The sequence below is a fragment of the Dufourea novaeangliae genome, unplaced genomic scaffold (assembly GCF_001272555.1).
Source record: "Dufourea novaeangliae isolate 0120121106 unplaced genomic scaffold, ASM127255v1 scaffold343, whole genome shotgun sequence".
Classification (NCBI taxonomy): Eukaryota; Metazoa; Arthropoda; class Insecta; order Hymenoptera; family Halictidae; genus Dufourea; species Dufourea novaeangliae.
Window position 1 is genome coordinate 1,317,312 of NW_015374236.1, and position 16,307 is coordinate 1,333,618.

Genomic DNA, 16,307 nt, shown 5'->3' on the forward strand with positions numbered 1-16,307 from the left:
GTTCCCCGTCGAAACCTGTATCCGGATCTGTATATCACGACTTGCTCGCGTTACAAATAATCGTAAGGGTAATTGATTTAGCTGAGACGTCATCGGACGTTTTCCACGTTTGACGTAATGCCGCGGGAGGGTTGGAAAGGGGACGAAATATGTTCGTATTACGACGGCACGGCGATATTGGCGTCAGCACGGAACACATAACATTGAGTTTAACGGGATCGCCACCAAATTGTCCGAGATCTACCGCTGTTTATTGTAATATCGCATTGACGTGCGTCGTGCACATACCCTTGCTCCTCTCCCAACACCGCCGCCGCCACATAATACGCGTTCCATGCGAGATATGCCGGTCCATTATTAAAGTTCATGCGGCAAGACTTGCCCTCGAGTTCACAAGCAACGTCCGCCAAGATATTCTTGGAATATATATCTTATAGCGAACTCTATTTTGAGGCGATTCTATCTGGAGTGAAATATGACGCCGGGACGGAATGTAGTCGGCTAGATAGTGAGATTGGAAGTTCTGAGATCTGGTAGAACTGGGAAGTTTGAGATGAAAGCATGGATAACAATTAATTTACACAGAGGATACGGTATTAATTATATTACTATACTGGTATTGTAAGTTACTGTTTTTGCTCCAAATGTTACTATGGTAAATATCCCAGTTACTGTCAGTGTCCCTAATACTGCCCACTGTATTTATTTTACTTAATAAAAACGTAATTATTATTATTACCTGATATTTCAAAGTTAATATCGGAAAATGAAAGTGCAATTTGATCGTCAAAAATGCGAGGAAGATTAATCGTTAAAGTATATAAGAACTATTTTAATTTTTGGGGCGACAGTTATGGGGACACTGAGATTGTTCGCAGATTTTAATTAGTTACCAATTAATTCTTCATATTTATTGTATAAAACTGTTTTTTTTTTTTCATGGAAGAAATATTAATATTATTTTCCAAACTGAGACGATTTTTTAGTTAAACAACACGTAAAATGATTAAATGAAGTTATGCTACAATTTAGAGTGACGGTAATTGGGACATCTACTTTACTATAGAATATTTAATACATAAAAAAACCAGTTTTTAAATGCAAATTTTTGTTCCGAGTGTAAGTTAATACATAATAATATTAATGAGAAGAGCTACAAAATATAAAATAGTATTTTAGTAGGTTTTAGCGAATATGGTTTCGTTCGATTTAATACTATAATTTAATCACGCATCGTATTTATCCGGTACAACGAAAATGACCCGCGACTGAGTCGGGGAAGGCCAAGTAAAATACTCTCGCCGGGCGGCGCTCGCGTTAAATTCCCCCGGTAATCGTGTTAGGCGCGTTTAAAATCCCTGTTAAGTAGAATATTGTTCCGTCGCGACTGCTTACGATAAGGTGCTTACTCCGACGCGACGGCCGCGTGCACGTATAGTTTTTCACTGGAATTTATAAATAGTCAGTTTCTCTCCGTTGTTAAAACTGCTAAAAATCGTAAATCCGCCCCTCTACAATCGTGATAAATCTCGTTTATAATTCACAGTTCGCCTCTAAAACGAAAGTTCATGCGGCTTTTACCTTAGTATATTTCGAGGTATCGCGTCGCGAATTATAAATGAGACTCGTGAATCATGAACGAAGATGGATCTATTTTGAATCTAGATTCGGTTATTTCAGGGTGGAACATGGAAAAATAAAAATAAAAATTGAATGAATGTCGACAGATTCTGTGATGTCACCATTTTTCGAAACTTTTTCGAAAAATTAAATCTGAATCTTGTGCATCTTCTGTTCCACTATTCCTCTTTCACTTTACTAGAGTTCTTTCTCTATTTCAAAGGTATTTGCAACACAGAGAAAACAATATACATGACTTAGTGTTAGTTCGTAAGGACAGATACAGTGGTAACTAATTACCGACACTGCAGAGTGTATCAATAATAATTACTAAAGAAATGATCAAGCACATATACCAGACGAATTCTATGACTTTGGACATACATAGTTTCTGTATGTCCATGTAATCAAGGAGCTACTAAGGTAATTCATAATTCTTATTACAAAAAATGAATTATTATGAATCACCCTAGTAGCTCCACGATAACATGGACATACAAAAAGCATTTAGAATTCGTCTGGTATATCTGCTTGATCGTTCAAGTAACACACACAGAGAACCACTTCGCGGTACCAGATTTCCTCGAGCCGCAGGATGACCCGCCCTCGTTCGATGTCAGAAACGTTTTCCTACGTCGATTCCTCAGGAAGTTTCGGTAACCACAAGTTCGTTCCCCGGCAGCGATATACCGTCTGCACTTGTTCTTCGTGGTTCGAGTTTCTTTTCCACGCAGTGCGCGATCGATCTGTTGCTCGGGGGCTCGCGGTCCAACGGCGAGTCTCGAGTCGAGTCGAGGCGATGCTCGTACTTCGTATCTTCGACGATGCAGTGCTCGATGCAATTTACGTCTCTGCACTTTGCGTGGACGGATATTTTAGCAAAGTTCTTCCCCCAGCCAGATCCCCGGCTATATACCCACTTCCTCGGCCTGTACGTATAAAACTTTCAGACTGGGGAGGAACCCACCGACCGGATGCTTCATGCAGATATCTATACATTTATCCCGTCGACCCTTTTTCTATCTTTTTAGCTGAGCCGGCTGGCTGGCTGGCGGGCAACGGTACACTGCTTTATACGACTTCGCCGTTGAAAATGGGAAAGGTGTTCCTCCGCGAACCACTATCGTTCGATTATTGCTGAAAGTTTCGACATTGATAAAAGTTACACGTGAATGGAATGATGTTATTTTGTTCGAATGCACTATTCGGTGGAATAATTTATAATATTGTACGGTTTTTTTTGTTGTAAGTATTATTGATACTAAGAAAAGTCTTCAAGTAAAGGTTTTGTTAATTTGTTGGATATAAATTTTCGTGTAATATTGTGATAAAGTATCAGTTCTAGTGTTACGAAAAATTGTTGGTTGTGTAAACCGATATGTTGATTTTCTATTCGAAATGCCGAAAAGGTAGAAGAACTCGATGGTCAAGACTGCGAATTTTAAGCAACCAGCGTACGTAACTCGTGCCGGTAGACTAGGCTCACAAGGGGTGCGTAACGAGCCCCCAACCCTTCAACATACTTCAGACTGTGCATATCACAATGAGCATTTTCTACTCGTACTCCCAGACGGAATAGAGTCTTGCGAGGAAGAATTCCAGAAGGAAGTCAGTCCCAAGAAAACAACCCCTTATTCACTCTTCATTTCTATTATACACGAATATCTGTATTTACTCTGACGGTATACATGTATGTGTATATACTTAACAGTCTCCAAAGATAGCGTTCTGGACTTATCACGTTTCCTCGAGAAAGCTAACAACTTTATCATCGAATAACTGTCGGTAATCGAAGAATATTATTGCCAGTACGTATCGGGATCACGAACTATAAAGTGCAATGAATCGCGTGAAACGGGGACGGTGCGACGATCTGTCAAATAAGTTGCGCATTTTTGCGTTCCAAGTGTCGAGCTGCGTCGTGGCTATAGATTCGACGAGAAGTTATCGAGAATTGTTGCGATTTATATTCGCCCGCCGGTGAATCGTCGAATAGGAAAAATACGTTTAGAAACGGGCCAGGTAAGTTTGCCAATTTCGCGGTGTGATTGAGCCCGCGGATGTGCTCGGCAAGACGTGAGTAAGCCGCTTTATTACCAGCCTAGGGAAAGTTAAGTCCGCTTTTCAAACCCCCTCGAATCTTTCTTGAAGTATCGATTAACTTCCCGACTGCCCGGAGGCTTAAAGCGAGGCGTTAAACAACGGCTGCGCGAACACCGAGATTCCTTCGAATCCCGCTGGGAAACAGGCAATCACCGATGTTCTACTGTTTCGAAAATCTGTAGAATGATTCTCTGCTGGGAATCGCCTTTTCACTTGCTTCTCTTCTATACAATACACGAACGATTAATAATATCTCGATAACTTTACCGTGGAAACTGCTGTCAGATAGACGCAAATTTTTAAAATTGAATGTAGAGGAAATTGTCTAAATATTGGCTAGCATTTTTACTTCGTGACTTCCTAGGGCAATACTTAACTGTCCAACTTCGATTTTAACAGAGTTTTGCAACACGTTAATGATACGTGTGAAATATTAGGTGTAAACAGTCGATAATTTGAAAAGTTATTAGTTCCCGTTCACTGAAATATTTCCGTTTTACCTAAAATAACCGTATACATTTAACTAGCCTTTATTTAGGCCCTATCTGTATTTGGACCTCCTCTACTTTTCTCAATGTGTAAAGCTCAGCTATACAATTCTGTGACCTATAGTTGACCTCCAGAAAAGACAATCAGTTACCCAAACCCCTAAAGAATCTTCCCCCATAGATCAAGGATGAAACCCAACAGGAACCTAAAAGGATCATAACCGTTTATGTGTTTCCTGATCGATCGGAACAATTTCTTAAGATGAGAGAGACCCAGACGAAACGGAGAAAGGGGATACACGCCAGATGAAACGAAAACAATGGGGCAATCGATCCCGCAAGAAGGAAGCGTAGACACAAGCCGGATGGATGGACGCAGGTGGATCAACGTTCGAGATCGATGTAATAATTTACCGAAGAGCCGGTGGAAGATAGAAAGTGGGCGACAACGGTTCCGAAATGGGAGAGGGGGCGGGGTGTGGCGTCAACGACGTGTCGGAATCCGGGGTATTCGTCGAACGACCACCGATGGCAGCCGATGAAAGGAGAAACTTGGATCGTTTATCACGCCCGCGTTTCGAGGCGCCCTTCGGAAAGTTTCGCTGAAGTTAAACTGTTTGGACGGGCACGAGGCACGCGGATTATGGATCCAAATCGTCGATTGTTATCGCTCGACCGAAGTTCCGTCCACCCACACGGCTTTAATCCTGGCGTCTTTGAGGAACGCTTCGTGACCGCGCGTGGTGGGCTTCTGCACGGTGCCATTCGAACTTCCGCACGACAGCCTGGTTTCGCTCGTAATAACGAAGCCTTTAAATTATGCGCCATCGTCCGAACAAGACCCACCCCCCTCTGTATTCCTTATTTCCAACAGCCTCTATTTTTCCCTTATTACTCGCTACCCCTGTTTTCCTCCTGGCCATCCACTCCTTTCACTCTTATCCAAGGAGCATCTTGGTGCTGTTAGAAAGGTCCCTCGAGTGGTGCTTTTGTCCCCTTCCTAGCGCTAGTCCATTGAACGTCCGAGTCCACTCGATGCTTCTTTCCGTTTCTGCAATTCCTGTCCCGTGAATTTTATAATACACCCAGTGTCGGAGGATTACGACCGCGGACTGGCTAAAGGAACTGTTTAATTAACATCACGCTTCGCCCGGACTGGCCTCATTGTTCGTTTGAAGTTTGCCGGAGGAAAATAAGGGATGGGATGGACGGAGTTTGAAGGGACTGTGTGTCCGCCGCCGCGACGTTTGCTGGCACACTTTTGGTACTAATTAGGAAAAGGTGGTATTTACTGTTCCACGCTCGGTCTTCTTCCTTTGTGTATTCGGTGAGTTGGGGAGGAATATATTATGTTGGTAATGTTCTTCATTTTTCGGCGATATAATCGGATACCCCGTCTGTGTTATAGTTAATCGACAATAAATTATAGTTACGAAATAATGGCGACCTTCGATTGAGGTGGGTAGTTAGTACAGTGAACTCTAACTATATTGCCACTAAACATATTGCCACTGCTAGGCACTTCCCCTTCACACGTATTCTCGAGCATACAAGTTCGATCTCCCACCACGTTTCGTACGACAGGACACCAGCACGATCCAACTTCTGCGCAGGCGCTACTCACCCACAACGCCGACCATGGCAATATAGCTAGAATCCAATATATTTCGTGTTTACGTTAATTGTTTAATGTGACCGTGTTTCCTAAAAGTACGAGAAGATCAGTGAACTACCTAGTGAAACTTATTACTAACTAGTAAACAAGTTTACATGAATTGTGTGACGCGACCGTGTTTCCAAAAATTACAAGAAGACCAGAGGATTAACTGGTGAGATTTATTACTAAGTAATAACAAGTTTACGTGAGTTCTTCACTTGAATCGTTCAACGCGAAGTTCTCAATGAAAGTACGAAAAGACCAGTAGACTAACCAGTGAATCACAATGGACGCCGATACACGGAACAGTAGAGATTTTTTACTGGAAAAACTTTTCCTTAATACGGAACGCGCACAGTCCAGTAGAAATTTCAATTCCAGCCGACTTTACTACAATTTTTCAAGAAAAACGTACTCACCGGTGAACTTCTTTCAAACCCGGCATCGTATTCGTTAAACGAGAAAGTTTCCCCCCCCCCCTCTTCCCTCCCCGTTGAGTTAATTTAACACTGCGCAGTATTGTATTTTCAGCGTTCTCCTCTTACTCCGTGAGTTTTTCGTCGATGCTAATTAACCGTGTCTGCATTTGCATCGCTTTTCCCTTGGTTTTCTTGCCAAAGGCGCTGTTTCTTACTTACATTTTCCCGAGGATTTCCCGTGTTTTTCCGCGTCTCCTCGGCCGGGTATCGTAGCCATCGGGCGTACCTCTCGGAAACAGATCCCCCGTGGCTGTTACTTGATACCGGGCGGAGAATAAAAGAAATCTCCTATTCTGGGTCGGTGTAATTAATCAAATTGTGGAACCGGTCGACATTTTGAATATTCAACGGCCTGATTCCGCTCTATAAAAAGCACCGTATATTTCGTTTAACCACTTAATGACTTTTTCCACGCACGAGCAACACGGTGGATTAAAGTTCCTCGCGAAATCTTAACATTTCGTCGTGGTTCTCGCGGATCGTGATTACAAACTGTTCATTAGTACCGACCGCGCTGTGTTTCATCTTTTCGCGGTAATTACTGCAATGATAAACGGTTATCGGGATCTGTGTCCCCATTTTTCAAGGAAAATCTATGAAATTTTATACATTTCTCGGGGAAACACTGTTTCACGGTGGAGAATGTAATTAGATGGAATCGATTAGGGAAGAAAATGATGGTTATATGTAGAACAGAACCATGGAAGATAATTTGCGTCTCGATTAGAGAAAGTTCTGGTCATAAATGAACGTTTATATTTATTTGACGATATTTTATTTTATGACGGCGATCAGCAAATAGCGAGACTAGTCAAGTATTAAGTACTTTATCTATTTACGTTCGTTTTATCCCGGATAATTCTGAAGCTAACGTGTAAAGACTGATAGGCTTCATAGAATAATACCAATTTCATCGAAGCCATATATCTTCGTCCCTCACGGAAAAGTTCAGATACTGACTGATAACCATGTACGTTGATCGATACATCGTGTTGTTGATACTGCGATATACCCAGTGTTTCATCGATAACTGTTAATACTCGGTCACCTTCATTGATCAGAATTCACATTCGTACTATTTACATTGTACTTAACTTAATAATTATCGTCCAATTCAATTGCGTCAAGTATAACACTGACTTTCGTCGAGTTCGTTTCGTAATAATACTCGAAAAATAGTGAACGTTATCCTAGTCCCATTATTCCAACGACCCAAAATACGCTTTAAGAAGTTCATCGTCGCGTTTCATCCCCTTTAATAGAAAATGTTCGTTAAATGCTCGTTTCGTATTTCCAAACGGGCGCCCCGTAATTTAATGTTACGTGCAATGTCTCTTTTTATTAAAGTTGCCATTCAATTCACGGAAAGTTTCGTCGGCCGATTTCGTGTAGCACGCACGACCGATGCCTGTGCAACTTTCATCGATTCAGGAGTGTGTAATGCCTCCACCGATAAGCAGGATCTTGGTCATTTCGAATACGAGATCGCTTAGTTGCAGAAAAGCCGCATTTTACACGCAGCGTGTCAATCCGCCGTCCTTGATAAGTTAGGGGGCTTTCACTTGAAAATGTATCGCATCATAATTAAAAGAAACAGTGGACTACTTATTGGTACACCTAATATTTTCGAAACAGTTAATTTTAAAAACGATGGAGTCTTTTCGAGGCCACTACGTGAGTTCAGTTACGACAATAACCGTTCGAGCAAAAGCTTCGATAACAGGATGGCCATCAAAGTACGCATTAAGACGGAATATTAAACGTAAAATATATTTCCACCGGTAATCGAACCATTCCGCCGTTACCCCCAGAAATCGAGATCGCTGGTGGAACGTGGCGGTATCACCGATCGGCCTTAACCTATCATAACAGGAGGGAAACTTCCGCGCGGGAAATTGTTCGTTGCGGCTGCTGCGGCCGCCTCTGGGTTGAAATAACACGCTCGTCGTTCCGATCTTAATTACATAACCTGGTATTTATCTTGGGTCGAACGAATCGCCGAGAATTCACGTGCCAGATCCCCCGGCCCGTGGCAATTAAGCGAGCGTTGGCGAAGAACGTGAAGCGAGAAGCTATTAACTCGGCCAAAGCTCGATGGCTTGGGGCGAGGCCTCCGATTGTTGCTATACTTTCGCGATAATGGCGAATTAATAGAGTGGCGGAGAGGGTGTAAAGCGTGCCGCCGGAGGGGTGGGGAAGAAAAGTTCTTGATACCCGTCGTGATGGTGGTGGTGGTCGTCGTCGCGGGAACGTGGACCGCGAGACGGTAGACGATTAATTAAGGGAACCGTTAACTGGGGAAACCGACTTATCTGCGACGATTGGCTGCTAAGTTACCCAGAGGAGCAAATGTTTCAGAGTTTCAATCAGCTTCGCCGATTCCCCCACCATCCTCACCCCTACCATTCTCGAATAGCTACTTTGCAGTCGTTGCCATAAGACGCTCTTGAATGCGATTATAATAAATTCCTCGCTGAAAGTTGCCGAAGTACTCGAATCCGCTTTCGATGATAATGGTCGCGGAAAAGGGGTGGGGACGCAAGATGGAAAGAGGGGAAGAACGCCTGGTAGCATCCTCGTCGGTCCCTCCCCTCGAAACGTCCTTCTTTACCGCACCGGTGGCGGGATTACGATTTACATGACAAACCTTAAAGCTCCTCCGCCACAGCGTTACTTAACGACCTTCCTCCACGGCTGTATCAAGGCCCCGGGAACATTATACTTACAGTCTTCTTCGCCTTAAATAGCCGCCCTCGCTACGTCGATTGCACGGCTAAGCGTTTTCAAGCACCGCGAGAATTAGAGAAGACGATGCCACGCCATTGTCCCCCACTGGCCTAATGGCGCGCATCCCTGCGTTCTCTATCCCCTCGGTGAATGTGTATTTACCCTCTTGTCTTGTTTTCTGTGTTGCAGGTGGCTAGTTAGGTTCCTTTCGGAGGCTACATGCAGGTATGCACAGTCCTCGGTGTTCCTAGGTGGATACTACTCTATCACTTTGACTGCCATGTCGCTCAAATATGGCTGACACGTACATTTCAAAGAGGCTGAATTATTTAACCCTTTGGAGAAAATGTGCCCCCCGATACCGTTTAACTTCTGTCCGAAACATTTTTTAATATCGTCAAGTTTCAGAAACATTCGAATAGGTCGATTTAAATTTGGGACACTTTGTATAACATTGTGGACAAACCGAAACGCGACCACGAGTGCAACAGAGACAGTGTCTCCCCGCGTCACAGAAAATCGCGCGCCGTACGCGAAACGGCAAACGGTAAAATAATTTACAAAGTGGAAATCGTAATGAATAACGTATGAATCCGAGCGATTTATTCCAGAGGCGGAGGAGGGGCTCTCGATAACACGGCTGAACGGAACGGCGCGCATTATGCCACGCATCGCTGCGAACGAATTAAAACTCTATCCGTCGCTCGGCTATCCATATACCCGCCGAGTATCGAGGGATGGACGGCGGGTGTACCTAATTTAAAAATAATCGGGCAGACTGGGTCGAAAGGGGTGGAAATGGGGTGGGGGTGGTAGGTCGCGATTGAATTTGCCGACGCGAAAATTGGATATTTCCAGCGATCCTTCGATGCCCTGGCCCTCCCCCGTCGTACGTCACGCGGAATCCGGTGTTCGTCCCGTCGGAATATTTCCGGCATTTTTGAAAATACGATTTCCTCGCGGTCCAGCGACATCGTTTTGGGAGAAACACGGATTCCCGCGTGAATTATTCAAATGTGGCCTCGGCCGTTTGTTTCACGTCGTCGTCACCGACGTTACAACCGGTCGCAGCACCGAAAAGCTATCGATACGACTCGTTTAACGATATGAAAAAAGATAGTAGAGCGAGAACAGGACAAGAAATAGGTGGAAGATTATTTACGGGGCCACGAGTTGATGGCGCGACGAACCGGCTAGATGAGAAATGAGACCGTATTCTATATTGAACTTTCGTATCGAAGTAGAAAGGAATTGTCTGTATCGTTCGGCTAACGATCCATCCGTCGCCGTGATCCTCCACACCTCCGCCATTGTGATTCACCGACAGAGAATATTTTTCTTCGTTCGCGACTCGTCGAAAATTGACGAACGGATTTTTACATCCTTCCTATTTCGAGCCGATTTATATTTCATTCGATCCCCTGAATGATTCGTTCACGGGGGGCGGGAAGATAATTGAACCTGACCGATCGATCGATTTTGTTCGTTTCGACACAGTGGTTGCGATTGTACCGTGTGTTTACTTTGAAGCTCATACTTTACATATTCTTCGGGTGTCATGATCATTTGGATAGAATAGAGTTTCCTCGAGTTATTCCAGAATTGGAAGGGTTTTAGTTCCCCAAGCGAGTCCCCTTATCAGCGAAGTGTATCGCGAAAATAGACATTCTAGTCTACTTTATATTTGATCGTGGCCCCCCAGAGACCCATGAATTCATACAGATACAAGTTCCGAGGTCTACGTGAAATCTGTCGTGATTGGCCGGGTCGAGAGAAAAGTTAATACTTCTTTTGCGCGGTATAATTACACTTGAAACCATAGAGCGCAGAGTCTAACGTAGATTTTGAACAGGGATGTTAATCCGCGGGATAGCCAACTCGTCCAGCATACTTGGAGAGTTGACATAAACTCGCGAAAAATTATCTAGGCTGTTAACATTACTCCTGCATTTTCCTGAATTGCCTAAGTTCTTAAAGAAAAACTACATATACAGGGTGTCCCACCTAACATGAGAATCTACAATATCCCACTTGTCTTTGAAAATACAAAGAAATGTGGGTAGAAAGTATCATTTGGTTAGAAGGAGCAAATACTATGATAAGCAAAAACTTTTCTCAGTCATATTTTTTCAAATTTCAAGGTAGTCGATGGTGTAATAGTTAAGATGAAGACCAATCCAATGACCTATACTAGTGTGACCTTCATGTGACCTTGATTGAAATCATAAAATAACTACGATAGATGAATTAGTGCAAAAATGAATGGAATTTGATGGACATCAGCTTGAGCATTTATTAAAATTAATTTTCTACAAATTAAGATCAAGTGGGATACAAAAGGTGCTCATATTAGATAGTACTACCTGTATATGTGTCGTATTTTCTGATCATAGGCCCAGCATTACTCTGTTTCTATCAAAACAAAATCAGCAGAAGTTATTTTTTAAAATTGTATATCCAGTGTTTCAAAAGTGATAGACCAACTCCAGGTTTACGATATCCTGAAATTGGTACGAAATTGTCCCCACGAAAAGCAATAAATCTATCGTGAGCACCAAATTCAATCGTTACTCCGTCGAAACCTTCTGCACCCAGAATCTACATATTCATAATAATTGTACCATAAGTAAACAGCATCGTGTAATTGAAACACGATGCGCATATTAAATCGGTGCACGCCGATATTCGTTAACGTCCGAACATCTCTTCCGGAATGCAAAGCAAATCGATCGGCCGCGAAAAAAAAAAGCGGGTTGCTGAATTTCCGCGACAGTCGGTGGAATTAAAAATATTCGCCGACTGTTTCGTTCGATCGGTCAGCAACGTTCGGTTACCGCACGAGTGGAATCCGTCAGGTCGACAAACGGCGAAAAAAATTCCGCTTAAAACGGACGGTCGCGGCCGAGGATAACGTAGTGATCCGCCCGCGGGGCAATTTCATCCTCAATTTGCCGCAAGGGGGTGAGGAAACGACGGGGAGGTTGGGGGAGGCGTTACGAGACTCTCTACTCGCTAGGTAGACGCGTCGAAAGGCTTAAGCCTTGGACAACAAGTGGCGCCGTAACGAGCTTTTTATGATGAATGTGTGTGTTGGCCCCCACGTGCGAAAACGTGACTTCCTCGAGCACGTGCCCACCTGGCCGGTTCGCGGCTCCTTGACCCGTGAAACCGCTCCGAGCATTGTTTACGGTCTGCGAAGCTGCACAGTTCGCGAGATAAGAAACGTCGAGAACGGAGATATACGAACCGTGACCACACAACTGGCTCCCTTTCTTTGTGGGAAACAGACGTAACTGGGACTCAATGTCCTTTTTAGCGGAAGTAGTTTACGTTATACAGTCATCTTTTGGTAGAAGTTTTGTAATGAAGTTAAGAAACGAGTCTGGATGGAAGTAGAATCATTCGGTCATAGTCAGCCATAAATGTTCAGTTAATACCTTTCACTATTTGTTTGTGCTGCCAATAATAATGTGACATTACTCTCCCTAGTCAGTTACGTGATTTCGTGTGCATACATACATTGCAGTTTCACTCTTGGTTGACCAAACCATACACAGTTGTCTTTTAATAACAGAACTACAGCAATGAATATTACGCAAAGTGCATTTCGAATCGACAAAAATTTAAAATATGCAGTTGTAGATTTTTCTCATTGACAATATTAGTTTGCATATGTTGTTCGATGGTGTCTAATTACTCGCGGAATAATGTGTTCGAACAGTCGTTGAACTCATTTCCGTCGGTCCGTATGAAAGCGACGAGGAACCCGACGACCGTGGAAAGTGTGTTTCCATTGGATGGTCGCGTCGCGTGTTGACGGCCTGTTTGCGGGCAAGATTAATCTCCGCGGTTTCGCAAAAATTCCGGACAAATCCGGTCGACGCCGCAACGGTACCGTTTCGCAGGCCTCCAGTCGGAAAAACACAACGTACTATAACCGTCTACCGAATCCATGCTTCATATTTCATTTAACAACGTTCATCTAATTTCATTATTACCACCCAGGAAAACAATAAATAATCATGTCACGTGTTCAATAAAATCGTATTATCACCGCGAAAAACCACGCCCTCGATATCACCGATCCGCCGAATGACTTCATCAAAGATTTATACCGTATCACAAATTACTTTCGTGTTCATTGGAAAACAGCATTAAATGCCTTGCAATTATCACGAGGCCCTTATTTACCCGTACTATTATTTGCGACGATTATATTTAGCGACCCGTTATCAGGGTATTGATCCGCTCGTCATTTCCGGTGGCCCGGAAATATCGGCAATCGCACTCGGCGGAGCTGGACGGGCGAACAGGCGGAGGTTTGAGGGTTACGGGTCGAGCCGATTTAAAGGTTGCCCCGTTCAAACAGTGTCGACAGATCGGCGTTGCCTCGCGGAAGAGAGTGCTTTATGAGTCACCCTCTCCGGCCTGTTCCCGGCAGATCGCGATCGCGGCTTTGAAATCGGTATTTCGCTGGCGAGGAGGGAGGGTGGCTGGGTACAGATGATCGTGGCAGTGCACGTCGTAGAGACTCGACTGCCTTTTTTTTTTATCTTCCATTTTGTCAGCCGCGACAGAAACGGGGGGGGGGGGGGTGGGTTGTGCACCAGGCCAACCCCAGCCCGCTGCACGCGCGGTATTCGAGAGATGGATATAAAATGGGTAACGCGGTTGGAACGATAACACACACCCACGACCGCGTTCCATTTTGCCTGAATATCGAGTGGCGGGAGCAGGAGCAGTCGACTTCTCCTCGATTGTGTGTTATTGGGTGCTTTCAACGCCTCCGACTTCCAATGTTTGCCAGGGTACAGGGAGGAGAGGAACTTCGTCCCGTTCGCGCTCCATTTTTACGCTTAACCTACCGAAACAAGGCGTTAATCCCACCACTGAGGTGGTCCTCCGTGAAACCAGTCAAGCACCCAGTGCTTATGATATATATCAATTCCATAATTTTGAAATAACTAGTTAAAGGCCTGGGCGTTAAAGGGTTGATGGAAGGATCAGTAGAGAACCGAAATATTTAATTTATTATAGATCGGTGTAGTTTTTGGACCAGTCCTAAATCCTGGTAGTTGAAAATTAAGTTGGAAGTCTCTTCGGAAGATGCTCGTAAAACATAATGCGAAACCTTTTTCCGCGAGAAAGAGTTGCTTTTTCTTCAGCCTTCTGACTCCTCAACAGCACTGTCATTCGTGGTACACAGAATGCAGTGCCTCGTGACTTCGTCTTTGATAAATAAATGCGATTCAGGAGACAGAGAGACGCGACACGAGGGCGAGGGAAAAGCGCGGAAGGCCAGGTTGAATCCAGGGCGAGCCGGACGGACCGACGTCAATGAGGGGGAACAAAGTAAAGTGGAACGGCGCGTTTCTTGGCCTCTGTTGCTCGTCAATTTTTATCGGTTCGACAAACTTTGACCCCACTGATCGTCTGTGCTCTTTCTTCAGGCGGGGCTTGATTAGCCGCCGGCACTGATCACGCTTTAAATAGCAACGCTTCGAGCTCGTCCACGCGGATCGGGATCCTTCGTCGGATGCAAACGGCATATGTTCGGGGAAGCAAGGGAAAACGGCCACGCGAAACGGTACCCGAGGAACGATTAAATTACGTAACGAGAAAACTCACGGAACTTCTTGGGGGAAGTTTTAAATGAAACGTTCGGACGTAATGTCGTTCGGAAGTTGCAGCGTTGATCAAAATAGAACAATCTTTCCAGGTTTTAAATTCGAGTCGACCGAGGAGAGGACAATTCGTTGAATACCGTCGTTCTGGATAGGATGAATCTAGTATTTATTGAACGACCGATTAAAGGGAATTAAAGCAGAAGAGAATTATTTCGGTCTTTTCTTAATTACCATTGAATTATTATAATTCAATTACACTGATATGAAGTAACTTTGTTATCTTGAGATAAATTTGTAAATCTCATCTATTTTAATCCTCGAATCTAATTCCAGTCAAGTACAAAGCCATCGAAAGTGTATTAATTTATATTTGTGCACTAATTTTATGTGGCTTTGACCGATGATAATAACTACAACTTCCCAAATGGGGATACTATTTTATCCATCGAGCTTTAATATCCCCAAAACGATATTTACTATAGACGTTCAACAATTACGTAATTTACTACGTATTCGATGAGTGTCCGAACAGTCATGACTAGATTGCGGATTTTATGCAAATTTAAATTCTTATAGATTTTTCCAAAAGTTTCCATTCTATTGTATTTTGCATATTCACATTTACGATAAATGCATAAAATTTGCAAAGGGTAACTTTTAAAAGGTTACAAATTACTCTTCCACCGTGACAGGGGTGTGTAGCATTATAATCCAATTGATTCGACCCATCCGATATCGAATACGTGATCGCGTGCCTACGCGTTTCAAAGAAATTGACACGGATTTCGCGAAATAACGATCCTATCTGCAACAACTGGAATTGTTTTTCTTTTTTTGTTTCCTTTCGTCAGGGGATTGGACACATTGTTAACGACGCCGAGGGCCGAGATTCGTTGGGCAAAATTGACGGCTTACCGCGAGAGAATTTCGTAGCAATTTGCTCTGAAGGATTATCGAGCAGGAAATAACGAGATGCGTACACCTGGAACACCTTCAAAGCTTTCAACATTCGCGAGATTCCAGGTTCGAAATTACATTAATCATGGTCGGTTGGTCTTTAAATGTTGAAAGTCACGAGGTAAAAAAGCGTGAGTTTGTTATTCCTGAGAGGTGCTCCGTACGATCGTAATTGTACCAAATTTTTTTGCTCATTTTTGTAACATGGAGGTTCATTAAGAACCAAGAAATAATGCACGCGATTCTATTTATAGACACATCAATCAACGATTTTAATGAACTTTTTTGTATTAAAATATCGTAGAAGTCACCAGGGGAGTGAAATTGAAAGGAATTTCGATCACAAAGAATTATTAAACGCTTATAAAGAAATTCTATTTGACGTCCTGTATACCGAACGGCGGAAAGCCGTGCTGAAAATCAGGACGTTTTTTAGGGTGGATCTAGGCACTCGTCGATCAACATTTACGAAACTAAGGAAGGCCGTCTGTACAAGAAAATGCCGTCTGTACAAGGAGAAAAATTCATGATTTTCCTCCTGTTCCTGTGTTTCGACTGGAGCTCTCTGCCTCCATACACGCAGCTCCCCTTTATGCCGTCGTTGCAGCGTCGATCGACAGGGAAAAGCGTTCCCGATGCTCCACATTCG

At 43.6% G+C, this 16,307-nt stretch overlaps 1 long non-coding RNA gene across 1 annotated transcript in view; it reads left to right on the top strand.

The window, feature by feature from the left end:
- The window catches only part of LOC107192453, a 171,054-nt gene that overhangs the window by 90,216 nt on the left and 64,531 nt on the right, over positions 1-16,307 (top strand). Inside the window, exon 3 of the long non-coding RNA XR_001516297.1 lies at positions 9,264-9,299. This is a non-coding gene — a long non-coding RNA (uncharacterized LOC107192453). The remainder of the gene's footprint in view (positions 1-9,263; positions 9,300-16,307) is intronic.